Source organism: Brachyhypopomus gauderio, chromosome 5 (genome assembly GCF_052324685.1).
Source record: "Brachyhypopomus gauderio isolate BG-103 chromosome 5, BGAUD_0.2, whole genome shotgun sequence".
Taxonomy (NCBI): domain Eukaryota; kingdom Metazoa; phylum Chordata; class Actinopteri; order Gymnotiformes; family Hypopomidae; genus Brachyhypopomus; species Brachyhypopomus gauderio.
In genome coordinates this window covers 27,791,164-27,818,018 of record NC_135215.1, presented here as the reverse complement: position 1 = coordinate 27,818,018, position 26,855 = coordinate 27,791,164, and the positions used below count along the sequence as shown (strand labels likewise).

The following is a 26,855-nucleotide window of genomic DNA, read 5'->3' as shown; positions in this document are numbered from 1 at the left end:
CTTCTTGGGTAATAAATGAACTGCGTGGTACATGCCAGAGTGTCCATAAAACCGAAGATGTAACATGAGGCACATAGGATGTGATCAAGTGAAAACAGAGTACAGTCAATTTTAGGTGGAACCTGAGAAATGTCACAAATGGAGGACAAATCATCAGTCTATGTCAAACAAGACCGACAAGCATTAAAAGGCAAACTATGAGAGGGTCTAATTACAGTGAGAGATATGGAATGTGGCACAGAAAGACTAGACTCTAAAGGAAACTGTGCTACAGGTGTAAGTGCTCTGGGGTGAGCAGCTGTCGACACTCCATCGTTTACACATCGTGGTTGAGATTTACTGGACATAAAATGGATTTCCTGAAATCATCATAGTAACTTGTGCTGTGAGAAATTTATCATCATTCGTTCAGACTTCTAGTTTTTATCTGTAAGGACCTGTGATACTATTCTGTGATAGAGAGTTTGAATTTTGGCAATTAAAATCCATGTAATTCCTTAGAGAGATGAGCAGAGGTCTAAATGGAGTGAGAGGAAGAGTTGAAGCAGGGTTCTTACTGTATAGTATCAACTTTCTTGTTATAGCCTACAACTGAACTGGAGTAACCTTCCAATTTTAGAATTAAAAAACAAGCGTAATTCAAATTCAAGTCAGTCATTTTATATTAGCAACTCAAACAGCCACATAGGCATAACAAGATGAAAATTGCTGCTGTCAGTCAGCCCTATTTTGTGCCATTCATGAGGAATGCCACTAATTCAATTAATGGCTTCGAATTCTACAGTAAAACTGCACCAACCCAAGGCATCTTTGTCTGGTTTCAATGTTGTTGAAAATACAAACTGACTTGAGATTGTCTGTATGTATTCACGCGCTACAATTGTCACATTAACATTAGAATCAACACAACAGTTGTGCCATATCTTATAATGGTCATAAAATCGAAAATGTGTGTATATGTGTATGTGTTTGGTTGTGTGTGTGTGTGTGTGTGTGTGTGTGTGTGTGTGTGTGTGCATTACAAGCACAAGGATACTGACTCTCCCAGAACATATCTGCATGGTCTCTGTGCATTCATATGCTTGGGTTAGAAGTCAGCTTAGCTTTGGCTTTAAGGTTAAATGGAAACAGTTTAACAGGTCAGATATTCTCAAAGGACCTGACAGTCTGACAGTCTGGGATGTGTATCAATAGTATGTGCGTGCTTCTGTCTGTGTTTGTGTGGGCGTCAGCAGGTTTTATCTGTCTGACTGAAATCTGATATTGACCAGAGCCAGAAGGCTCTAGAACAAGGTTATTCCTTTTTCTTCCTGTATTTCTCTCCCTTACTGTTTTCTAGAGAGCTTTTTGTCCAGGAGTGTCCTTGGATCAATTGAAACATTCTCTGGAGCTCACTAAAAGTGAAGTGTGTGTGTGTGTGTGTGTGTGTGTGTGTGTGTGTGTGTGTGTGTGTGTGTGTGTGTGTGTGTGTATGTGTGTATGTGTGTGCATGCTAGATGGGAAAGTACTATTGATTTCTGTGAGAGGACCTCGATTGAGGAGTTTGCAGTGACATGTTCCTCTCATTGACGTCCTGATGGAAACGCAGGTGAGGACAAGTGTTAGACAACAACTAGCAGCAAACACAAGGCTACCTCACTCCAAAAATACCTCACTCCAAGCCTACCTCACTCCAAGTATACGTCAAGCACCCAGACTGGTGCTTAAAGGAGCTTCTGCTGCAAATTTAATGGCTGTCATTTAGAGCTTCATAAGACAAAAACGTCAAGTAGGGGGCTTAGAAAAGTTACAACACAGTTGGGAGAGTTAGATAGTGCCAAGATTCACTAAAACATCGTTCTCCTCCTCAATGTAAGATTAGCTTAGATTTGAAAACAAAGGTTTCAAGATCACACATGCACACGCAATGCTGTGTCTCACATATCCTATGTGCTGTCCATGTTAGTTCTTCGGTCTGCCTTTGCTAAATCACAAATGAAGTAGCACCCTCCTCTGAATACATTAAGTACATAAACATTAGAATATTACCATAAACTAGAAGTTTCACTAAGCTGACAATCAAATTTGGAGGGTTCCTGCACCCTTAACCTCCACAAAAATTAAGGGTTGACTGTAATTAGCCTTTTCCTTTTCCAATTTTTACAATTTTTTCCCCATTTTGTTCTTTTGAACTTCTGGCATGCATCTGTGAAATGTAGGTTATACTGCAATTTAGTATATAGACTAGAGATGGTGATAGGTATCCAAGGAGCCATTATCCAACTAACCCTGATATAATGTTAGCTCACATATCTAGGAGTAGGTCAACTGTCAGCCTGCACTGTGTGCAGTTAGCAGAGGTGGGTATTTCAGGTTCTCACCAAGATTTTGCTCGAGCTTGCTGGATTGTGTTGATTCCACTAATTTTATCTGGCTTGCACTAATTAGAAAATCTTGCAAGCTTGAGCAAAATCCTGGTGAGGACTTTTACTTTCTGAACCTGGAATGCCCACCTCTGGCAGTTAGGGGATGAAATCTGTTTAATAAGGGGTGGTCAATAACCAGGGAATGAATAAAAGAGCATGGGGTTCATGGCATCCACCAAATCAAGAAAATGACATCATGGCAAACCTGAAGCATGCTAAATACATTTGATGGCCATCATGTCTTGGCACCAGTGTGAATTATGAGTCTGTTCCTAACACAATAATCCTAACTTGACTATTTTATGTCCTTATAACAGTGAAACGGACAAGACAGGACACAAGCGCATACCATAGCAAACTTTATTTGTAGCATTACCCAGGTCTGGGTAAAACTCTCAGGCAATGAAATACAAGAATTAAAAGAACTCAAAAACTAAGGAAATACATTGGGACCATAGAGGGGACCAATTTTGCTCATGTTCAGTGTTGCTATTTTTTTGGGGGAGGGGGGGGGGGGTCCTACATTATTAGATTTATATGAAGCATTTTGTTGGCCATGCTGGGTCATTAAGCTTCTCACCCCGATGAGCCCAGGGTTCCTAGGTAGCCCTTTCTACTCTAGCCAAGCTGACTGGTAGGAGGGCAGTGCGGATTGTGTTACAAGATTGAGTGATCATGTATCAAAGGAAAAGGATTGCAATTCCAATGAGGCTTTTCATACAGAAAAGTGGTGTCTGTGGGAAAGAGTTACTCCAACTGTCATGTACTTTGGGCTTTGGAACTTACATGCATTTTTTTGCATGCACAATAAGGTTAATACATTAACAAATGAAAAAAAAAATTGGAAAATCATGTCCCCTTCCCTAATAGAAATAAAACATCAGAGCAGATAGTCACTAGGACAGTGCAAACAGAACAGTGTCATGTCTTCCAGAAAGATTAGGCATGCAGTGTGAGGATGCCTAACCTCATGCTGAATTGTGGAGTTTTTTAATTGAACATAAGTTACTGCAAATTGTATATTAAAAAAAACCACAAGACAACTTTTTAGAAGTTTCTCCAGAAAGAGAATGAAAGCTTACTTTTCATAATATTCATAAAGATAATAAAGCAGTAATAATAAAAGTAAACATCAATGCTTGTGTAGTTTGTCACCCTGCCACCCCCCCCCCCCCCTTTATTTTTGTTTTTGTTCATATATGCTAATTACAAAATACACATAGACTAAACCCTAGAACTTACCTGGGCTCACTCATGGTAGTGTTAACAGGGATGTAAATCCAAGGTTTTTCCACTTCCTTCTCGCAACTCACAAATAGTCACAGATTACTCATTTACTGTTGACCTCTTTGACCGCTTCATGGAAGTGGACAATACTCAAACTCGCCAGAATCTGTGAGACTGCTGCTGGGATTATGGCAGCTGTGGCCAGACTTAAGTGCGTGATGCAGGTTAGAAGACTCTCCTTGCTCTCTGACTACTCCATGACGCAGCCACAGGGTGACTCAGAACTGGCTCCCCAAACTCAGTCAAAGAGGACTCTACTCTTACAGAGATTATATAATCTCTGTAAGAGAGCAATGTTGCCACTCCCTGTTTACTGTACTGTTATCTGCTAATGGCTGCACATCACCTCCCTGGTTGTCTTCCCTGTTGTCTGAATCTGAACACGGCCTTATCACAGTACCTTATCTGTGGTATCTGCTTTTTGGTCACAAATTGTAAATGCTTAAATGAATTTGGTAAAATTGGTCAATTGTGACTACTAAGGCATTCTCATGATTATTGCTGGTCAAGCACAGTGAGGTCAACAGCAAAGACTTGTCAAGAAATGGTGTCATGGGTTTCTTGGGCTGTGGTATCTTAGTTAACACGTTGCATTCTTTAATCTACTTGGTCACATCCTCTTGCATGCCCACCCAAATATATCTGTTCCTCACCAAGTGTAGGGTCTATCTAATGCCCTGATGGTCCATAGAATCAAGGACATACTCTAACACTTGCTTCTTCAAGCTGTCAAGCAGAAGCTGAAAAAGTTTACCATGTCAGTCATCATCAACCACCCTATATAGTAACCCTATAAGTACCCAGATGCTGTCCCAGTGCTTTATCAATGATAAAACAGGTTTAGGCAATAATTTACACTCTTTACCACTAGGCTTCCTGTTTTGACCCCACAGTTTTTTCAATAAACCTAATACTGGGTACTGCTGCTGGAAAATAAGTCCTCGTTGGAATAACCTGGGAGGGTTGGTGTGTTGCCCTGATTCAGACCACTAATCTCACACACACCAGCTTCAAGGGCCTGGATTTGCCTGAGCTTTCAGCTTTGAAGACCTGCCGTGACCAGTGATGAGTCAAGGGCCTTGCCTCGATTAATCAGACTGCACATTGCCACACGTCTGTCGAGTTCTGCATCCTCTGAGACAGGCTCGAGCTTCCCTGCAAACAGCTGCCTGGAGAGTGTCCTGCTCCGACCTGGATGATACTGGATGTCAAAATCAAATGTGGACAACTATGCAATCCATCTCTGCTCAATCACCCCAAACTTGCCTGTTTTTAAATAATATAAATGATTATTGTTAGTAGTTACAATGAACTTGGAACCCAGCATGTAGCTGCGGGATGTTTCTGCTATCGCCTTTTGCAAGAAATTCCAGTTTTGTGTTGATGCCATTCTGTTATTCTTTTCTGCATTCCTCAGTCTACTTGCATGTGCAATGACTTGCTTGACATCTCCTTGTTGCTGGAAGAGAGCAACTCTAAGCCCATTGCTACTTGCCTCAGTCTCCACTAGGAATGTTATGATACCACAAATTTATTAGTCAGTACCAATACCACTAAAATTCCACGCTTCTTGATACCAATAACAATAACATTTCACGTTACAAACATTTTGACAAAACTCACTTTAAACTGTTTACAGCTCTGGAATTCTGTCTTTGAACTGAACAAACAAAATTTCTGGTGTCTCCTTTAGCAACAAATTTTTTCAGACACTGTTTGCAAAATGGTTGTGTGCTGTCCATTATTTGACCCTGATCGTTGGACTCAAATGCAAAATATTTCTATACAAAACATACTTTAAAAAAATATTTCTATAAAAAAATACGACATTTTTTTTCAAACTTTTCGCAGCAGACCTGTTGCTTCTCCTGCTTTTGTCAACGTCATTCCTCGTGTTTATGTTGGTGGTGTTGTTTCAGTTTTCATGGCTTATTAGCATGCAGGCTTATTAGCATGTTATGCTGTCCTCGTCTGGTCTGGGAGAGCTGTGAAACCTTCAATATGTTCAATACCACAGCAAACAAGAACCGTATTTTTGGTATCGACTTGGCACCAAAGCATCGGTTCTTGTGACATCTCTAGTCCACAACATGAAAGGTAGTAGGCTATACCACCAGTATAGCCTCAAGATGGGAGCACTAGTTACCTTATCTTTAAGACTCTTAAATAAATTACCTGTAATAACTATAGAGGCCAAGACATTACCTCAGATCTTTTATGGTAGATGGTTCTAGACATGTGATATGTGATGGCCGATGTGATGGCCCAAACATGTGATGGCCCAGACCTTCACCCCTGATTGAAGAAAATGATATTTCTCTAACTTTACTTTGAAGCCAATCTGCTTCAAGTTTCTACAAGTGCTTGTGGAATGCCTGTGAATACACTAAAATATCCAGATATACAAGCATATTCTGAGAGATCAAGAAATTCAAAGTGGTTTGCATAAGCCTCTGAAAAGTCGCTGGTCCATTACAAACCCTCAAATTCATCTGAAGAAATCCATGTAGACGAAAAGATGCTGCAAAAGCCTATCACACTCTTCCTGTAGGTCTGTAGTTGGGAATGTAACCACTGGTCTGTAGTTGAGAAGGTAACCACTGGTCTGTAGTTGGGAAGTACTGCACCTCCCACAGAGCATCAAAACTTTCATTTATACAGGGCAGGGGAACACATCCTTTTTGGTCCTAAGATTTAACTTCTGGTAGTCTACACACATCTTTATATTACCATGGTTTGCCATAGCAGTGGTTGTATAGTGTAACAGGTTCATCATCAACTAAATGAATTCCATGCTTGACCTTGTAAGAGTAGCCAAGCTGCAAATCTTCAGCTGCAAATATATCAGAGTACTTAGCCGTTAGTACTTTTAACTTAACACTAGCAGCAATATCAACTTTGTCTATAATTACTTACTGTGCTCTTCACCCACCTCAAATGTCACTTCAGCGTCAGCTGCAATCCACTGGTCACTATTCATGCACTGATAGAATATCCATGGGATGGGATGTATGGGATGAGAGCCACACATCTTCTAATGAGAGACTGAACACCTGTTCAGAAAATGTGCTACTATGAGAATCAACAAGCATGAAAATGACTACGAGGCCTCCCGATAGTGTTGTTTTAAGACATTCAAACAGTAGTGATTGGTCACTACAGGCACTTTTAGAGGTCCTCTTTGATGTGATGGTGACTACAGATACTATGGGTATGTAGTCAATAGAGGTGTATTCAACTATGGATTTTCATAGTCAAATTTGATTAGTCAGATTTTCCCTTTAGTTGACTAATAGTCGAATCAGGGGTTTTTTTTTTATCTAGAGCACCTTAAACGGGATCCCGTTCTCATTCAGGACTTTTTTCCACTTCAAAGTAAAAACCTAAATCACTCAGATAAATGAATAAACATGGTAGCTTGGCTTTATTCAGCTTTTATTTATTTACTTATTTATTTTTTAATGAAACGTTAGAGAACATTAACCGTCAGTGCGCAGTGCGCATATCGAACTCTCAGACAAGCACTGTGCAAAATGTCAAAAATATTTTGAATAAAATATGCCTGCCTGAAAATATTTTTAAAAATTGCCACACAACAGCAAAAAAATTATAAGGAAAGGTTCAAGTAACGGGGTTTAAAAAGCAAACAACAAAAAAATTTTATAGGCCTACTTGCCGAGACGCACCGCGACGAGACGAGACGACTTGACCGAAACGACAAACGGTTTTTTTCGCCTTATGCGTTTTAAATGGTATGCCATGTTGGTTGTTGTCGTGCGAAATTTAAGATGTTGATGACATAACTTGCAATTTACTTTGTTTGATTAATCTTTATCTTTTTCAAAATACTTTTGAAGTTTTTAGTAGCTATTATAATCTCGGCAGATGTAGCGTGTTCAGCTCCGCTCATTTGGATTGTGCAACTGCAGGGTGTGATTTATTAATGTGTAGTAAGGAAGATGCCTATTGTTAATGCGCACACATCATTTTAAAATATTTATTAACAGAAATTAGGATGATTATATTTGACAAAAGGCTACATATAACGAAAACAAAGACATTTATGTAACAACTAATGCTTAGCAGCATCCTTGGGCACCCCCATGCAGTTAGTATGGTACATTCGACTATGACGTTCATAGTCGACTAGGAGGTATAGTCGACTATAGTCGAATCAGCGACTATTGCAGGTCACCCCTAGTAGTCAATACATCTTCTAGACACCTGTAAAAGGTTCTGGCTTTCAGTACACTTCTGCATTTTCTGGAAAATGTCCCTCCAGTCAGAATCCAATTTCCCTCCTAAACTAGTATTATAAACAAGTTGTTTACATTGACTGATAATATTTATGCCCAGAATACATAGCACAGACTACAGAATGCCAAGGGGGTCCTTAACCACTAAGAAATCACAACTGGATATCTTATGGCCCATTGCTTTAACCTGTTGTTCTACTTACCCAAGGTATTGTGTATTGAACCGACCTGTTAACGTAAGCCAACCAGTAGTAGACAACATATCTTTATTGTCTCCATTGTAATGCAATTACCGAGATATTGCTCAGTAATATCTACCACATATGATAACATGCTGTAATAATTGATAATGGTAGGGTTTTGCAGCAGCTGAGTCCATAGAGTTCCCCCAGACTGTCTGATTCACACCAACTGGGGGACCTAATTTCCCTGGGAGCTGGAAGACACTGGCTTTACATTTCTTACACCCTATTTCTGGAGGCAGTTCTTTGCTGTTTGCCCAAAAACTTCACATTTGAAACAGACTGTCCTCCATGTACTTTCATTGTGACTTCAGTCTGCTAGCAGTACTACTTGCACCTCCTTTCTGTACTATAGGATCTTTTGCTTTTTGGGTTAATTTATCTATGGTATGGATTGCACTGCTACCACTTAAAGGACATCCTCCAGAGTGGTTTTAGTCCTTGCTCCTTAAACCCTTGGTGGTTTGCTGACATGCTCGTGCGTCATAATCGATGTTGTTATTAATATCTCTATGTAAAGAAATCACAGCAACGTGGTTCTAATATACAGTTGGTGAAGAACAATGGTTTCTTGAATACGCCAGTAGCAGCTGAGATAACAATTTAATGCCACTGTTCCTCTGGCCTGAAGTTCTTGACACTGTCACAATGTTGATCTTCATAGCTCTGATGTGGTATCACCTTCATTGTCTCCTGTTAAATGCCAACCTGATCATCAACACTACCATGCTTGACTCAACTTGAATGCAACAAAAAAATATTAGTTCCTCTTGGAATATCCCCACTTCTGGTACCACAATTTGTGGTTGGAGGACATTTCAGACTCTAGTGGGTCAGTCCCCTTTTTAAAAAAAATATTTGAGAAAATGCATGTAGATTAAACTCTGAAACTTAACTGGACTCACTTATGGTAGAGTGTTAAAAATTATATAATCCAAGATTCATCACTGCTTTCTCGCAACTTACCAAATATCAGCTCATGGGAGTCAATGTGTATCTTGCTCTTCCTTCTTATGGTACAGGTTAATCCTACTTGCAATAGCGATGCCACCTTGTTGGTCGTAAAGGTTCCTCGATCTATTTGCTAAACCATATTTGAGTACAAATATCACCTGGTTACATTTGCATGACACTTCTGACAAACAGTGGGATTTTATCTTTAACCCTGGACATCAAATCCAAAAAAACTGCAATACTGATGATGTAATGAAGTCAGATCAATGTTTAGGTATCAAGGTATCATGAATTATATCCATGTTGTACTTGTTCACAAAATGGAACCAATGTACAGTATTTTAGATTTTAAAGAGAGAAGTTTTTCATCTCATTTGTACACTTGCATGAAAAAAAAAATGATAAAAATGTGGCTCAATTGAATGGTTTCAATGAAACTGCTTTATTTGTCTTGATTGTGAACATCATTCATTTGGCATTTGTGTGCACATGCGTGTATGTGTGTGTGTGTGCGTGTGAGTGTGTGTGTGGGGGGGGGAATGGTGCAAAAGAGAGAGAAATAAAAGAACACACAGAGAAAACAAAATAGAGGCACTTCCTTGTTGTAATGAGCTGGTGACCTCTGCAGGATCATTCCTTTCTCTCCTTTAATTAGGTTCCAAATGTCAAGACACAAGCATTTCTTGTGCATAAGTCTTTGTGTGTGTGTGGGCAGTAACTTTGGCACTGCTCAGTCTACAGAAGCAGTTGCTTGACCCACACTACAATTAAAAGTTAGAATGTGGATGCGAGGAATGTTCTCAAGAGACGTGCTCTCAGTGTCAGGGCTGGCTCGGATGCCACACCATCTACCTCCACTAGGGGCACCCGAGTCAGCCCTAGACTACATCCACGCAATCAGCAATGATCCATCTCACCTGTTGCCATGGCTTCTTAAGGAAGCTTTTGGAGACGGATCATTGCTGATTCGTTTTGGTTATGCCGGTACGTTCTCAGCCCTTTCTCTTGTCTCATTCTCAAGTTAAAGGTGTCTGGCCACCTTATTCTTTCTCTCTCTTGTTCTCTCCTCTTCTCCCTCTTGTTCTTTTACTTATTCGAGTATTTATCTCCTGCGCCACTCTCTGGCCTATCTCAAGTTTTCCTCCAGCTATCTCTCTTCCTATCAGTTACCCTTTTATTTTGGGAAGGGTTTTGTTTTGTTGTGGCGTTCGCCTGCGGCCAGTCTTCCCCTGGCGTCCTTAGTTCCTTTGTCACGCGTCAAAGTTATTCCGCGTTCTTCCTCTCCCGTGTGTTCATGGTTTTGTTTATTTATACGCGTCGAGTCTTCCGCGTCCTTTTAGTTTCATTTGCACGCGTTGAGTTTATTCTGCGTCCTTTAAGTTTCGTTTTTATGTTTGCCTGTGTGCATGTTTTCGTGTGCACACAGTTTGGGTTTGCTGGCTTTATCTCCTGCCTGCTTCATACGGCGCTTGGGTCTATCTTTCTCTACATTTTCTGACGCGGTGTGTGCCGATCGTACACCCGTCGTCACACTCAGACTGCTGTTACTTACGATAGTCTCCTTTCTCACTGCAGCTACTCCATCCTGTATAACTTCGTAAAATTAACATTCCGTTGTCCTATAAATTGTAATCGGGATGTCCTGTCTGTACATCTATGTATGCTTTACCTGAGGTTTACAACAGCTGCAGCAGCTAGACAAGCTAAGAAATTATAAAAGCGTGTAGTGGGGTGCTTTCTTATTTTAGTGAACTGTTTTCAGAATATGTCTGCTCCAAATATTAATTCTACATATTGGTTGAAATTCTAAAAGCATACATTTTTCTTTTCCTTGCAGTTAGGCATATTAGCTGATACCCCCATAATGTCGATACTGACATTCAACTCTTTGCTCAGAAAAAAGGGAATGAGAACATGGGTCATTACTGTCAGCCTTGGAGGCTAGACTCCCTGTGCGTACCCGATGCCGCCCGATACTACTCTAATGATCATTTCAAATGAGGGAAATTCACTTCTGACCCTGAGGCTAACTGCTGTTTGAATCACATGGAAGGCAGAAGCAACAGCTCGAATTAGGAGATATTGAAATACCTGAGGGGTTCAGGTTTACGAGAAAAATACCTCCTCCACCCTTAAATAAATAAATAAATACAATAAAATACAACTATTTCCAATATAGTTTATCAGGCCAGAGCTTATGCTATGGGGTCAATTCACACTGCAAAAAAAAAAAGTGTACTTTGCCCTGAACTCAAACATAAAAGCAAATCACTATACCACAGCAGTAATTACAGATCTCCACAGCAGTAAGTCTACATTTAATATGCTGGCTAGCAATCTAGGCTGTAGAACCACAGGGACCTTAGACTGAATGAGTGTCTTTTTGTCCATTCTGTTACACTTTATTACATCAGCTCAAGATGTGGGTCACTGTGTGGTAATGGTAGGCCAGCTTTTGCATTAATGGATAACCATTAAGCGGACATTACCTCTACCTCTATTACACCTGTACACACAGAAAACCTACAACTGGACACAAACACACATATAATGCAGATTATTCTTCTCAACCTATGATTTTTCAGACATTGCAGTCAGAATCGAATTAATTCAAGATTCACACAGAAACCTTTGATATCGTAAATATACTGCAATTTAGTTTTTATTCTCAGTCAAAAATCTTCCAGCTCAGAGAGGCAGAGGCAAACGTCTGTGGAGTGACATGTTCAGTGTTTCCCTGAAAGGGATGTGAGTCCTGCAGTAATGACAATATGCCGTTATCTTGCTACAATGTTCATCTTTCAAGAAAGGAAAAGAATATGAGGGGGAAGTCGAAAAGAGAATTGTATCCATGCATGTGTTTGTGTGTGTCTATAACTGTAAATAGCGTGAACCATTAGTATGTGATTCATTATAATTCTGTCTATAGTTGTGATAATGGAGCTCGTGAATGCTAATGATCAAAGAGACACTGCACTCCATAATGCATTTTGTACATGCAAAAGCACACATACATGTGCATGCTCACAAACACACATACACTTACAGTACTGTATAGTCCTGGTGCTATTTTTCATGGGTTTCCACTGAAGCTTGCACTAATATACTGTATGTTTAATCAACCCTCAGCTTAACTTCAGTACCCAAAGAAAGTTCTTTATGTTTTTTTTTAAAAATGGCCTCTTACTTTTAAAATGTTTTAAAGTTTTAATTTCTTTGACTGTGGGTATATTTGACCTGAAAGAGTGTCTGAGGGTAATCAGGAGTAATGAGAGAGATGGTGAGGAGAAAGGAAGTGGTGGAAGAATGAGGAAAGATGTAGAAGAGACAAATCAAGAAAGGAAAAGATGAAGGGCTTAGAGGCAGGGAAGCCAGAGTACCCTCTCCCTGGGGATGAGACACTCTTTACTGTGCCATAAAAAAGAAACGAAAGAAAAAGGGAAAAAATGAACAGCAGTCCTGTGGCTCAGACTGCAGCTGGCAGCCAGCCATGACCAAATATGCAAATGCACAACAGAAAACAGGGCATCTACTCACACTGCTTTTCTTGGATCCACACACACACACACACACACATGTTCACAGGTGCCTTACAACATACTAACTGAGCTAATACACTTTCCGTGCCCCCTAAAACAAGAGTAGTGTCTCCGTGGCTAAGTACAGATCAATGAGTGGACTCTAAGGGGAGTGCAGCTCATGTTAATTTGACACTAACCTTCACCGTCATAAAATATCTCATTTATTATAGTCAATAGCACAGCAGCCTTAGCACGAGTTCAGCCTTAGGGCTAATATGGAAATGTATGTCTGTTGTATTCTGTATCTGTGTTTCTGCCTGTCTGTTTCTGGGTATATGAGTGTATATGTCTATCTACACATGATCAGTAATAAAACTAAAAAGCCCCCCCACCCCCCACCCCTCTCTTTCTGTCTCTGCCTGCAGACATATTCTGTTGCCTTCCTGCTTCACTGCCCAAGAGAATTCTGATAATTCTGGGTAGATTCCACACAATTCTAAAAGAGGCCAGAGCATATCAGCAGAAAACTGGATTTCTAGGTGAGGATGGACAGATCAGATCAATGGATGTGTAACGTAACCAACAGTGTAAGTGGATGAAGATAAATGCCGGGAAAGGAAGTTACTAGGAAATGAAATAAATGTCAAAGTCAAAGCTCAAACTGATTCACCCTATATACATTATACAAACGTTAGTAATGTCAGTTTAAGAAGTCTGTTTCCATGGTGTTTCTTCTTTGGAGACGGTGTCTTTTTTCTCCAATACCGTGTTCTGAACGCACGATTTACCGTGGAATGTTGTGCATGGCTGCTTCAGAATCAATCAAGCCTAAACTTCCTCTATATTCTCTCTCTCTCTCTCTCTCTCTCTCTCTCTCTCTCTCTCTCTCTCTCTCTCTCTCTCTCTCTCTCTCACACACACACACACACACACGCACAAAAAGACAACTTCATATTCCAAAAAATACTCTTACTTCCATCATAAGCTCACTTACAATAAAATAAATGCATTCCATTTTTTCCCTAGAGACTCAGCATTATGCAAAAAATGCAGGTCCCTTCTTTACAGCCTCTATTCCATATCTGTTTCCTCTACACGAATGGAAGCATCGTGCCATATCTTTTCTTAAAGACACACATCCTCACGTACACACCATGCCAAAAGCAGAATAAAACATTACTTGGATATTGAAGTCCAGAGGTGGACGTCCAGAGAAAGAAGAGAATGAGAGAGAGAGAGAGAGAGATAAAGGTAGAGAGAGGGGGAAGTCCTGTCAGCTGTGAATATGAAGTGGCATCATCTGAGGCATAATTTTGTGTCTGAGTGTGAGGGAGAAAGAGAGTGTGTGTGTGTGTGGGGGGGGGGGGGCACAGGCGTGGTCCTCAGAAAGCAGATAAGGACTGATGGATGGTTGCCTGTCTCCATGATAAACTTCATCTCTTTCTATAGTAGGGCAGATTTATAAAGTACAGATTTGTCACTTTATCGTTTCTTTATTTTTTTTGTAATCAGGGGTCTTGTGGGCGTCACTGTCCTCCTACTCTGTTTACTGCTTATAAGGATGTAAGCGTGTCCCTGAGGCAGGATACAGAATGACACGCTGGCGTTTACACACATCTATAATTCATCTCTACAGTAAAGCCAAAACAAGCCTACAGAGATCATAGCAGGCACGAGCATGTACACACGTGCCCAAACAGCACACTCACGTACACACATATGAGTGATGCGCCTTGTGTTTCAACTGATGTTTCCATTGTACTGGAAATACCAGAGGATATATCTTTTCTGATCGTTTATGACAAAAATATGGTCAAAATAAGGGAATAAATTGTAAAAAATTCACATACTCGCACACATCAAAACCTTCTAATTGCTCATTGGCAATTGTTAAGTTAAAAGTCAGGCCCTCTTCCCTACATTATGGAAAACTCATGTTTAGAAAACACGAGACTGGTGATACAGATGTCCTGGAGATATTTTCAGTTGTGTCTGTTCTGATAGGAAATAGTAAGTGTTGCCCATTACAGTACCCACGAGCAGGGAGCTGGACAACCCTAAATGACATTCTTACAGGTATAATAAAGGTGATATTCATTGTGCATGAAAATAGCTAATTATAGAAAGACCATAGAAAGCTCAGTGTTTGTCAGAATTGCAAGCAGTTTGAGACTAAAGCTAGAGGAGGAATCAGAAATGTCAAGAATTACCTTCGCTTTTAGTGCAGTGGAAATTGTATTGCAAAGAATTAGGTTCATACTGTTAGAAAATGTTCACCATAGAGTTACATTTCTTGAAAAAACATTTCTCGTTCCTTAAACAGACACATTCTTGAAAGGAAGGAGAGGCTGTCAAGGACTCCCCATAGACTTTATTTAGTTTCAATGTAATGTTTAAGTTAAACAGTTGAAATGAGTATGTGTTTTTTGTAGTTTATTTATGTTAGAGATGCCTTATTGTTTTCAGTGATATTCATTTAGTTATCCTCCCACTATAATCCCCAATAGTTCAATTCCACTCTTCTGCTTGTTGCTTTATATGAGTCTTTTAAAAGATTCTACCATTTAATAAAGAACAATTTCCTCAAGCAGAAATGGCACTCGCACATTCCTTCGTCCCAGTGCTACATTGGTGCCAGACGTGGGATGTCACTGCTGAGCCTGAAAAAACTGAGCAGCACATCAACAAACTCGAAGGTGAACACAGCCTGGGGGAAGTGGTCAAGTGTCCTGCCCTCCCCTGCTGGACAGGTTCAGTCAAGCGATAGCGATAGCAGACCGGGGAAGGCTAACAGCGCAGCAGTGCTCAGAAAGAGATGACGACAGTGTGGAGCTTGCTGTTGCTGGAGGAGCCGAGGAGGAACTCAACATGGAAATGACATGCTGAGTGCCCCCCGAGCGAAGTGGTGGAGGAGTGATTGGTGTGCAGGAAGAGGGAACACCACACCAATCACTGCAGTGAAACTGAATCCACAGGCAAAGAGAGTAGAACTGCCCAGTAAGAGGCAGGCAGCCTCTGGACAAAGCAGCACTGATGCCACAGCTAGGAAGATCAGCTGCCACCATGGACTTTGGGTCCATGTGTGCAGTGTAGAGAGGATACCTTTTCACTGCCCTGACTGACTGGCTCTCTCACACCAAGAATGGCACACCTAATGCCTGGGAACCGATGGCCATCTAACTCAAGTCTGTTATCAGCTGCAGAGTGGACATGAGAGGAAATAAGTGGGACGCTGTCTTGGTGGGGACACCATGTTTTCACCAAGTACATAGGTTTTCAATCATTATGCAGGATGTGTGCTTGGCTTGGATTTTATCGTAGCAGCAGGGGTCATGCTCAACCTCAGGACGGAAACGCCGGGATGAAAGAGGAAACAAATGAAGCTGTCCACAACAGTGAGCAGCAGAGAAAAGGTGGAGAGGCAAGGCTCTCTAAAAGTCTGGCCTTTGTTTCCCATAGGATAAGCTGCTGGATCTGAAAGAGCTGAATCTTCAGCGTCAGAGCCAAAACCATGGACACGAGCTGCACTCTCGTCAGCTCAGAAAACACAGCGGATAACAGAGACAGTGGAAGGACGTATTTTTCTGCATGGACTATCAATGCCATTTAGTGCCATTAGTAAGCCTAATTTGTAAAAACAAGCAAAATGGGATAAAATTAATGAGCAGAATAGGGGAATTATAAATAAATGACACACAAAGTGGGCAAAACATCTCTTTAGTCAAACTAAACGTAATATGATTAAGCTAAACATATACACAAATCAGCCACTTAACAACATTAACACATTAATTAAATAATGTCCGCAGGGAGACACACCACATCACGTGTTGGGAGTTCTCACGGTGTTCCTGTCTGATTTCCCATTGGCCACCCGCCTACAGTCCATCACTCCTTTCGTCCGGCTCCCGCTACTCTCCACGCGTTCTGTTCTCCATGGTGATGCTGTTGCTGATGAGCGTGCTGCTCATGTGTGCTGCACCCCCCGGAGATCCACCGACCAACTCTGACGCTGCGTGTTCAGTTCCTCCAAGAGCTGACAACTTCACCCACGGAAAACGGAGGCGACACTGCCTGGGAGCCTCGACTCCCCACATCCACTCCCCCATTGCCACGGCTGACAGCTTCACTCGCCTTCTTCCCCGGTTCAGCGTTTCTTACATGAGATTGGCCACCACAAAGAGATCCAAACCAAGTGTGCACGCACCCTGTATAGGCACGAGCCAGAACTCATGCTTTCAACTTAGACCCCCCCGCTCACCAAGTACGACCAGGAACCACGCCTCTCACGTCTACTCGCCCGTCAGTGACAGGACCTGAGTTGGACTGTGATCAAGCAGCAGCCCCTGTGAGCCTGTGTCAGTGAGGGCAGTGAGATGCTCTCCACCTGCACTGCACTCAACCAGAGCTTCTGACAACAGCTGGTCGTCCTAACTGTGGCATTGATGCTACGGGTTGTTCCTTCCAGAGGCTCTTAGTCCCTCATTGAGCGGTCCTGCTGTTTCAAAGCCTTGACTGGCGTGGTGTACCTTTAGAGCCACTCTGCCATGTAGCACGGTGTCATTTGCTGCAGTGTCTTTACACCGAAGCCTAGCTTCCACTCTTTCTGCCTCCGCAATGGGGGTCTGTCAGTGCAGAGTTGCATGTGCCTCCTCACTCAGAGGCCTATGGTCAACACCGTTAGGATGTCATGTTGCTATGGCAGTAGGTTGACTAGCACCTGCAGTCCGTTTTACTTCAACGCTGCCACCATCCAGCCACGATACCAGATGGCCACTCGCAAAGTCCCAAGATGACCTTGCTGTGGCATGGAAGACGGATGCTTGCCGTCATCTCCTGCCAGCTGTCTTTGGGTTTCCTGATGCACCACTTCATCTCCCCCAGTTCAACAGCTGCATCCCACATATGACACCAGTGTAGTGTCGGCATGGAGCAAGAGTCAGTAGAAAGACATGAACAGTGTCTTAATTGCAATGACAAAGCCTTCAACAAGGATCACACACAGCAAAGAAAATGGGTCCATGCTACATCTGGAACACAACTAATTGTTTAATTGTTGATTGATGCATTGATGGGAGTCTTTGGCGTGCTCCTATCCACTCTCACATTGGCCACCCAAATACAATCCAGTAGCAGAAGGCACAATATTTAACAAATACTTCTGATTAAATTGAGATATTTCCAAATGTTCGCAGACCCAAATATTTCTTTACTGCAATTCCAAACTCACTCCAAAGCATCTCTGAGTATTCATGTGCATTAGCTAATAATTTTGGCTCTTTTGGTGTCCAGTGACTGCATATTTTTGACAGAACCTCACTCAGAAATATGGCCAGGTTAAGATAAGGATAAAGTTTCTGATCAGAATGAAATATAATGAATTTATAATAAGCAACACGTTTATACAAGTATGTTTTTGTTAGTGTGCAGAGACAGAAAGAGGGAATGAGAGAGAGCACACGAGAGAGAGATAGAAGTAGGAAGGGAGGTAAAAGAGACAGAGACATAAGGGGTACACTTCTGCATGTGTCTCGTCATGCACACTCTGTGATTAAAGTGTATTAATGTAGCACCTCTATCACAGATTGTCAGTCATGGGCAAATCTCCTACACAAACACGCACCCATTTGTTAATCTCTTTTATACACACCTTTCAGACTAGTAAAGCAGTAATTATGTATTCACTGCAGTAGGCTCAGGGTGCCTTACATTACCTAGATCCAGGGGGTAAAGGATGCAAGGGTGAAACGCAACAATTTCACTGGTGAACTAGAAGGTGTACAGTGAAGGAGGAGCACACATTACTCTGTTCTCCCTCTCGCTGACTGACCACTCTTCTGTCTCTCCTTACCTCCCTGTCTCCCTCTCCCTGATCAATCACTCTTCTGTCTCTCCCTGTCTCCCTCTCGCAGGTCGACCACTCTTCTGTCTCTCCTTCCCTCCCTGTCTCCCTCTCCCTGATCGACCACTCTTCTGTCTCTCCTTACCTCCCTCTCCCTCTCCCTCTCCCTGATCGACCACTCTTCTGTCTCTCCTTCTCTCCCTGTCTCCCTCTCGCAGGTCGACCACTCTTCTGTCTCTCCTTACCTCCCTGTCTCCCTCTCCCTGATCGACCACTCTTCTGTCTCTCCTTCCCTCCCTGTCTCCCTCTCGCAGGTCGACCACTCTTCTGTCGCTCCTTCCCTCCCTGTCTCCCTCTCGCAGGTCGACCACTCTTCTGTCTCTCCTTCCCTCCCTGTCTCCCTCTCCCTGATCGACCACTCTTCTGTCTCTCTTCTGTTCTCTTGCAAGTGTATCACTTATTTGTCTGAACCTCAACAGGAATGTATTATCACTTGTATCCCATCAGTTTTAGGACTTTATTGCAGCACTTGGTCAACAACAAACATGTATTTTTATTACAAATTTTGGGTTGGACTGTGTCATGTTTCAAGAGCAACTTGGCAGATCTCTTCATAGTAAGAGAAAATGATCACCATCAGCTGTTCTATTCCAACTGTGTAAGGCCACTAAACATTACTGGGTGCGACTGTTCCTAAGCTCTGTCTGATCAGCCCTGTGGTGCTGGGCTCTAGGAGGCATACAGGAGAAACAGCATTCCCCTGATTATCACAGAGATGACATGTCTCTGATTTAATCCTTAGTGTCTCCCATCCCACATAGATCCTTTTAACTAGTGTAATTTCATTATTGCCTTTGTCTAGTGTAACATCATTACTGCCCATCGGTATTCATTCTTCACATACCTCATTTTATCATCCACACCAACATCAATCTTAATCAGTCAAAACCAACAATAACCTCAGCCAGTGAGAGTAGACATTGTTACAGCAGCTAGAATATAATAAATATACTGAGTAGCAAGAAGAAAAACATCCCATATTTCACCCATGCTTGTCAATATTCACAAATTGTTTACGTCCTGTTAAAAACAAACAAGTAAATATCAGTAACATTTTTATTGTTTGGTTTTTTTCTCATAATGATTTTTTGGCAAATCAAATTATAATCAGATGAATTCATGACTATGTACACAAACATCAAGTATTTGTTAAAACAAAAACTTTTCTTTGTGATGGTCAGTGAGTCTGTTCTCTTCTTGACTCATAATTTTGGGCACTGGAAGAGAGATAGACAGCTCTTGTTTTAAATAAATAACTGGAAGAGAGTTAGACAGCTCTTGTTTTAAATAAATAACTGGAAGAGAGTTAGACAGCTCTTGTTTTAAATAAATAACTGGAAGAGAGTTAGACAGCTCTTGTTTTAAATAAATAACTGGAAGAGAGTTAGACAGCTCTTGTTTTAAATAAATAACTGGAAGAGAGTTAGACAGCTCTTGTTTTAAATAAATAACTGGAAGAGAGTTAGACAGCTCTTGTTTTAAATAAATAACTGGAAGAGAGTTAGACAGCTCTTGTTTTAAATAAATAACTGGAAGAGAGTTAGACAGCTCTTGTTTTAAATAAATAACTGGAAGAGAGTTAGACAGCTCTTGTTTTAAATAAATAACTGGAAGAGAGTTAGACAGCTCTTGTTTTAAATAAATAACTGGAAGAGAGTTAGACAGCTCTTGTTTTAAATAAATAACTGGAAGAGAGTTAGACAGCTCTTGTTTTAAATAAATAACTGGAAGAGAGTTAGACAGCTCTTGTTTTAAATAAATAACTGGAAGGGAGTTAGACAGCTCTTGTTTTAAATAAATAACTGGAAGAGAGTTAGACAGCTCTTGTTTTAAATAAATAACTGGAAGGGAGTTAGACAGCTCTTGTTTTAAATAAATAACTGGAAGAGAGTTAGACAGCTCTTGTTTTAAATAAATAACTGGAAGAGAGTTAGACAGCTCTTGTTTTAAATAAATAACTGGAAGAGAGTTAGACAGCTCTTGTTTTAAATAAATAACTGGAAGAGAGTTAGACAGCTCTTGTTTTAAATAAATAACTGGAAGAGAGTTAGACAGCTCTTGTTTTAAATAAATAACTGGAAGAGAGTTAGACAGCTCTTGTTTTAAATAAATAACTGGAAGAGAGTTAGACAGCTCTTGTTTTAAATAAATAACTGGAAGAGAGTTAGACAGCTCTTGTTTTAAATAAATAACTGGAAGAGAGTTAGACAGCTCTTGTTTTAAATAAATAACTGGAAGAGAGTTAGACAGCTCTTGTTTTAAATAAATAACTGGAAGAGAGTTAGACAGCTCTTGTTTTAAATAAATAACTGGAAGGGAGTTAGACAGCTCTTGTTTTAAATAAATAACTGGAAGGGAGTTAGACAGCTCTTGTTTTAAATAAATAACTGGAAGGGAGTTAGACAGCTCTTGTTTTAAATAAATAACTGGAAGAGAGTTAGACAGCTCTTGTTTTAAATAAATAACTGGAAGAGAGTTAGACAGCTCTTGTTTTAAATAAATAACTGGAAGAGAGTTAGACAGCTCTTGTTTTAAATAAATAACTGGAAGAGAGTTAGACAGCTCTTGTTTTAAATAAATAACTGGAAGAGAGTTAGACAGCTCTTGTTTTAAATAAATAACTGGAAGGGAGTTAGACAGCTCTTGTTTTAAATAAATAACTGGAAGAGAGTTAGACAGCTCTTGTTTTAAATAAATAACTGGAAGAGAGTTAGACAGCTCTTGTTTTAAATAAATAACTGGAAGAGAGTTAGACAGCTCTTGTTTTAAATAAATAACTGGAAGAGAGTTAGACAGCTCTTGTTTTAAATAAATAACTGGAAGGGAGTTAGACAGCTCTTGTTTTAAATAAATAACTGGAAGAGAGTTAGACAGCTCTTGTTTTAAATAAATAACTGGAAGAGAGTTAGACAGCTCTTGTTTTAAATAAATAACTGGAAGAGAGTTAGACAGCTCTTGTTTTAAATAAATAACTGGAAGGGAGTTAGACAGCTCTTGTTTTAAATAAATAACTGGAAGGGAGTTAGACAGCTCTTGTTTTAAATAAATAACTGGAAGGGAGTTAGACAGCTCTTGTTTTAAATAAATAACTGGAAGGGAGTTAGACAGCTCTTGTTTTAAATAAATAACTGGAAGGGAGTTAGACAGCTCTTGTTTTAAATAAATAACTGGAAGGGAGTTAGACAGCTCTTGTTTTAAATAAATAACTGGAAGAGAGTTAGACAGCTCTTGTTTTAAATAAATAACTGGAAGAGAGTTAGACAGCTCTTGTTTTAAATAAATAACTGGAAGGGAGTTAGACAGCTCTTGTTTTAAATAAATAACTGGAAGGGAGTTAGACAGCTCTTGTTTTAAATAAATAACTGGAAGGGAGTTAGACAGCTCTTGTTTTAAATAAATAACTGGAAGAGAGTTAGACAGCTCTTGTTTTAAATAAATAACTGGAAGGGAGTTAGACAGCTCTTGTTTTAAATAAATAACTGGAAGAGAGTTAGACAGCTCTTGTTTTAAATAAATAACTGGAAGAGAGTTAGACAGCTCTTGTTTTAAATAAATAACTGGAAGGGAGTTAGACAGCTCTTGTTTTAAATAAATAACTGGAAGAGAGTTAGACAGCTCTTGTTTTAAATAAATAACTGGAAGAGAGTTAGACAGCTCTTGTTTTAAATAAATAACTGGAAGGGATAAACAGGGTTTAAAGAAGTTTAGTTGACTTTGTTCTGCTTTCACTTGGTAGCAGCAATATGAGGTACGTTGTTGTGGGCTGTGAAGACGCTCCACTGACAGGATGAAGGTTCAACTCCACACTTCTTCCATCACAAACGGAGACTTGTGCAGATTATGGCTACAAGCAACACAACATCTGAGTATCTGAAAAAAAAGTGCCTACTGTGACCACGCCAAGGCAGTGGACTACAGGAAAACCATGTGATATCTGGAGCCAAACCTGCTGGTTTTCCATAGACCAGGAGAGTTATACTCTCTAGAGAGCTTTGTTCTTCACTAACATTGTGAAGCTTCTTGGGGACTTTGTTCTTCAGTTTGACTGAGTCGATGTAGCTTGGTACAGTATATCTAGCTATCGTTCAAGCAGAAAGATTTGTATGATTCAAGCAGGCAGGGCCAGCTTAAACAGCTAGACTCTTTAGTCTCCTTGACAGCCTTGTCATGAACAAGAATGTCAATGAAATCATTATGAAGAACATCTGTCTACATCAGCTGAGGTGTGTGTGTGTGTGTGTGTGTGTGTGTGTGTGTGTGTGTGTGTGTGTGTGTGCATGTGGGCTGGGGCGGGGCATTGATATAAAAACATCTGAGGTGCCTACACATCACCCAACACATGTTTAGATCAAATGTGAACTTTCTTTTTATTGCGATGCAAAACAAGCCATTTAGCCCAAAGAACGCCCCCAAAATCAAATTTCGTCTTTTCTTCCCCACTAACTTTCAAAGTTCCTTGCGCATTTAAGGTAATCGTGTGTGGGTGTGTTTGCATGAGTGAGCAAATATCTAAACAATTCCAACAAGGATGGCTGGATGAGGATTTTTCATTTTACTGCATTGTGGGTGATTGTGTGAAAAAAGACGAGCAACAAAGCATTTTAAGCAGAGATGCCCGGGCGTAAGCCTCTCTACTAGAGCGTATCCACTTTGAGCATAATTTAAGTGACAGGCCTGATCGTGGGTTTAAATCATACCACTACTGCCACATTACTCCAAGGGCATAACATTACAGCCCCCTAGATAATTACAAATTATAGCTAGTTTCTACCATGGCATCTGTTTCTGTTTCTGCTTCCTGTTACCTGAAGAAAGTGGCAGAGAGCAAACAGCAGCTCATCTGGCTTTGAGGAACTGTTCCGCTGTTGCCAGGCGGAAGAGGCAAGTCGGACCTCGACTCCAAATATCTTAAAGATGTGCCTGGAGGTGTGTCCAGCGTTCAGGCCCACCACTGCTAATAACCCATAGCGTCTTTGGCATGGCCCTACGACCTGCTTCCCAGACCAAGATTAAACCTAAATGTAAAAATAATTTACAGTGATGATTCACTCTAGCTTCACACAGTTTATTTCAAAAGTAGGCCTAATGTCTGAAAAATTAGACCCTAACTATTCCAATGGAATAAAAACAGTATTACTCACAGGTTCCAGAGTCTCTGACTTTAGTGAAACGTGAGCAGCAACACAAAGCATGATACTGTTCGTACAGGCTACAGTGTAGATTCCAGACCAGAACCAGGCATATATTCGGAAAGGTATTGAGGCTTCACTGAACTGAAGCTCATCTTCTTCTTAGTTTTTTCTATATATAAATATTTTCAAACTTAAAAAAAAAAAAAATCAGCTCTCTTGGACCATGTTTGTTTCATATTAAAAATATATACAAGTGAAAGAAGAAGTAGCTGTTTCTGACCCTGGAGATTTTCATACTTTACTCTGCAGAAAGCAAAAAAATACTTATTTAAGACTTTAAAAGCATATGCCACATTCACAATAATGAAAATGGGGGTTTGAGTTTGGTGATGGAACGCTAAGGCTCAGGTAAACAAGCCAACAGAAACTGCAAAATGTTTTGCGTGTGTTTGCCTATTGTGCATTTAGGCACAAAGAGGTCAAGCCAGAACAGGCTCACACATAGTGTGTTTTATTATGCATAGCTCTGTGTGTTTGTAACACACTTGGACAGGCACAACGAATTAGAAAAGGTTCTGTCTGTTCTGTCTACACAGTTCATGTATAGTCACTGCAAACTCGGGGGAGGTTGCTAAATTTCCCTGACACACTTTTTTATGTGCTGTGAGGGACTGTTTCAGGATCCTGTTTCAGGATTTAGGCAACCAGCAAGGGTGGATCAAAGGGTTGGTCTGGAGTGGCCAGAGTCATCCCACTGGCCATACCCACCCCAGCCCACCAGCTACACCCACCCAGCCCACCAGCTACACCCACCCCAGCCCACCAGCTACACCCACCCAGCCCACCAGCTACACCCACCCCAGCCCAGCAGCTACACCCACCCCAGCCCAGCAGCTACACCCACCCCAGCCCACCAGCCATGCCCCCAACCCTGTCATAGGTAAAAGAGCTGAAAAGGTATAACCAGGTAATGCAGTGTGCTTCTACAGAGCTTCTAATCTCAGATGTTTCTGCTGCAGATGAACTCCTGTAGCAAAAAAATGTTCACGTAGTGTGAATTGTTCAGCCACATGATGTTCTCACTCTGAGTTGTCAGATCTTGTAGTGAGTACCTCTGTGACAAGTAGCAGGAGCAGCATTGAGCAATAGCCAATAAGAATGTGGAAGAAAAGCTGCAGAATGACTTGCAGCTCCGCTAATGATGAATATTCAATCATTTTGATCACATGCGTCCTAAAGTAAAAGTAACTTCATGAAATGCTCAGGAAAAGGTGTGTGTGTGTGTGTGTGAGAGAGAGAGAGAGAGAGAGAGAGAGAGCAAGCGAGAGAGAGAGAGAAGTTCATTGAATTTTTGGGCATTATGACCTTTTGTAAGGATCAGCTGTACTAGCTATGCTTCTTAAGTCTCCTAATTCTCAACAACGAATGATGTGAAGAATGTGTCTTAGCCACATTACATGTCTCAAAGGGAATGAGAAGTTAAACTACACGTCAGCATTTCAGGCAATGGTTGTAGACCTCACTGATACACATAGACAATGTCAGTAGTGCAATTTGTTATTTCAGCAATAAGTTTTCTGGGCTCCACTAACAGTACCTCAGATTTTTTCTGTTTAACTGCAGGAAGTTTTCATTCATCCAGAATTTTAATTCATGGCTGCATGATATTAGGAACTGATGTGAAAGGTCAGATGTGGATTTAGTGTAAACGTGTATATCTGGATGTCATTAGCAATCAATGATTATGACTATGATGTATTTAGATGTTGACTATAGTTACTCTGTTGAAGCAATATAATCAAAATAGTGAAAAACAATATTCCAAGAACTGATTCTGAAGGATCCCCCTTGAGCAACAGGTGCAGTAGGCCAGTATTCACCAGTACTGTTGCCTGTGAGGAAGATGCCAAATCAATCTAATGGGTTACTTTGTTTTTATAATGAATTGTTCCATTCTATGCACCAAGATGCATTTGATTGTTTGTGATTTTGCTTTTCATACATCTTTCAGTTTACACAAAACACATAATCCCTTATAGGACACAAACTCTGGTTTTGAAACTTCAAAATCAGATCGAAGCCACTGGTTCATGTTTGCTCAAAAGATTCAAATGTTTTGCGTCTCACTGCGTTGTTTGCATTTTACGGCATTGTTTACCCCCAGCTCTCTTTGAAGAACAGACAGCCCTCACTGTCTCCCCAAACTGCTTGCTTTTTTAATTACTCGTGTACAATCACTACATCCCAATGCAGATGCTGCATTGTGATATACAGTTCTGTGTATCATCATGAAAGAGCGATATCTGAAATGGCAAACTCTCTCTCAAGGATCTCTACGATTGTGTAGTACAAGAACCTCATCTATAATCGCTCATGTAGTGCACACACCGCCATGGCAACAACAAAACAAAAATAATAACAAACAAAAAAGAGGTCACAGGCAATAAATATCATATAGTCTGACGAGCATAGTGGTTCCAGGATTTTGAAAGTCACATAGCGTCCACTTGACATCACTGGATTATGTTGTGTTTTCTTAGCCAAACAGACTGAGATGGGGATGGAGTAATGGAGCGTTGAGGAGTGTCTCTAAATGACTGATGGGAGGTCAGAGTAAACACAGACATGCCTCCCGTCTGGAGAGCTGGTTTTCTGAGGGGTTTTTTTTCTTCTTGAATGAATGTTTTGTTGTTTTTCTTCTTCAAACAAGCACCTAATACACACGTGCTAATGTCATTGCTAAAATAACAATTCTCACCATTTCTTTTCTCAAGCTTTAAGATATATTTTACAAGGCCTGTTTGAATTATTTTTTAATATTTTTTTAGCCCATACAATTTTTTCTGGACCCATACAATTTTAAAGCTGCTTTGTGACAACATGTGTTATGAAAAGCGCTATATAAAAATATTTGACGTTGACTTTAGCCAGGTGAAGATCAGCCAGGTCAATGAGTAGCCATACAGACTGGAGTGGTGAGGAAGATGATGAGGAAGGTCTTCAGTCTATGTGTAGCCAAGAGTGGTGAGGAAGATCAGCTGCACAATGCGTAGTGTTTGCAGTGCTAGACGTGTTGTCCATGAACAGGCTTGAATTCGCACTGTCAAACTTTTCCATGTTGAGGAGATGGATTAGTAACATGATTAAACCAGTACA

The 26,855-nt window shown here is 40.7% G+C and overlaps 1 protein-coding gene across 7 annotated transcripts in view; it reads left to right on the top strand.

Moving 5' to 3' along the window:
• chrm2a (cholinergic receptor, muscarinic 2a) overlaps positions 1-26,855 on the top strand; it is a 100,593-nt gene that overhangs the window by 44,025 nt on the left and 29,713 nt on the right. The window contains exons 1-2 of one of the 7 annotated variants that reach the window (XM_077006857.1): positions 10,110-10,128; positions 13,091-13,204. The exons of 4 other annotated variants lie outside the window; for them this stretch is intronic. The gene's annotated coding sequence lies outside the window, so the exon portion shown is untranslated. Of the gene's footprint in view, positions 1-10,109; positions 10,129-13,090; positions 13,253-26,855 lie in introns of those variants that run through there. 2 more of the 7 variants (XM_077006855.1, XM_077006856.1) reach the window with 2 other exon arrangements.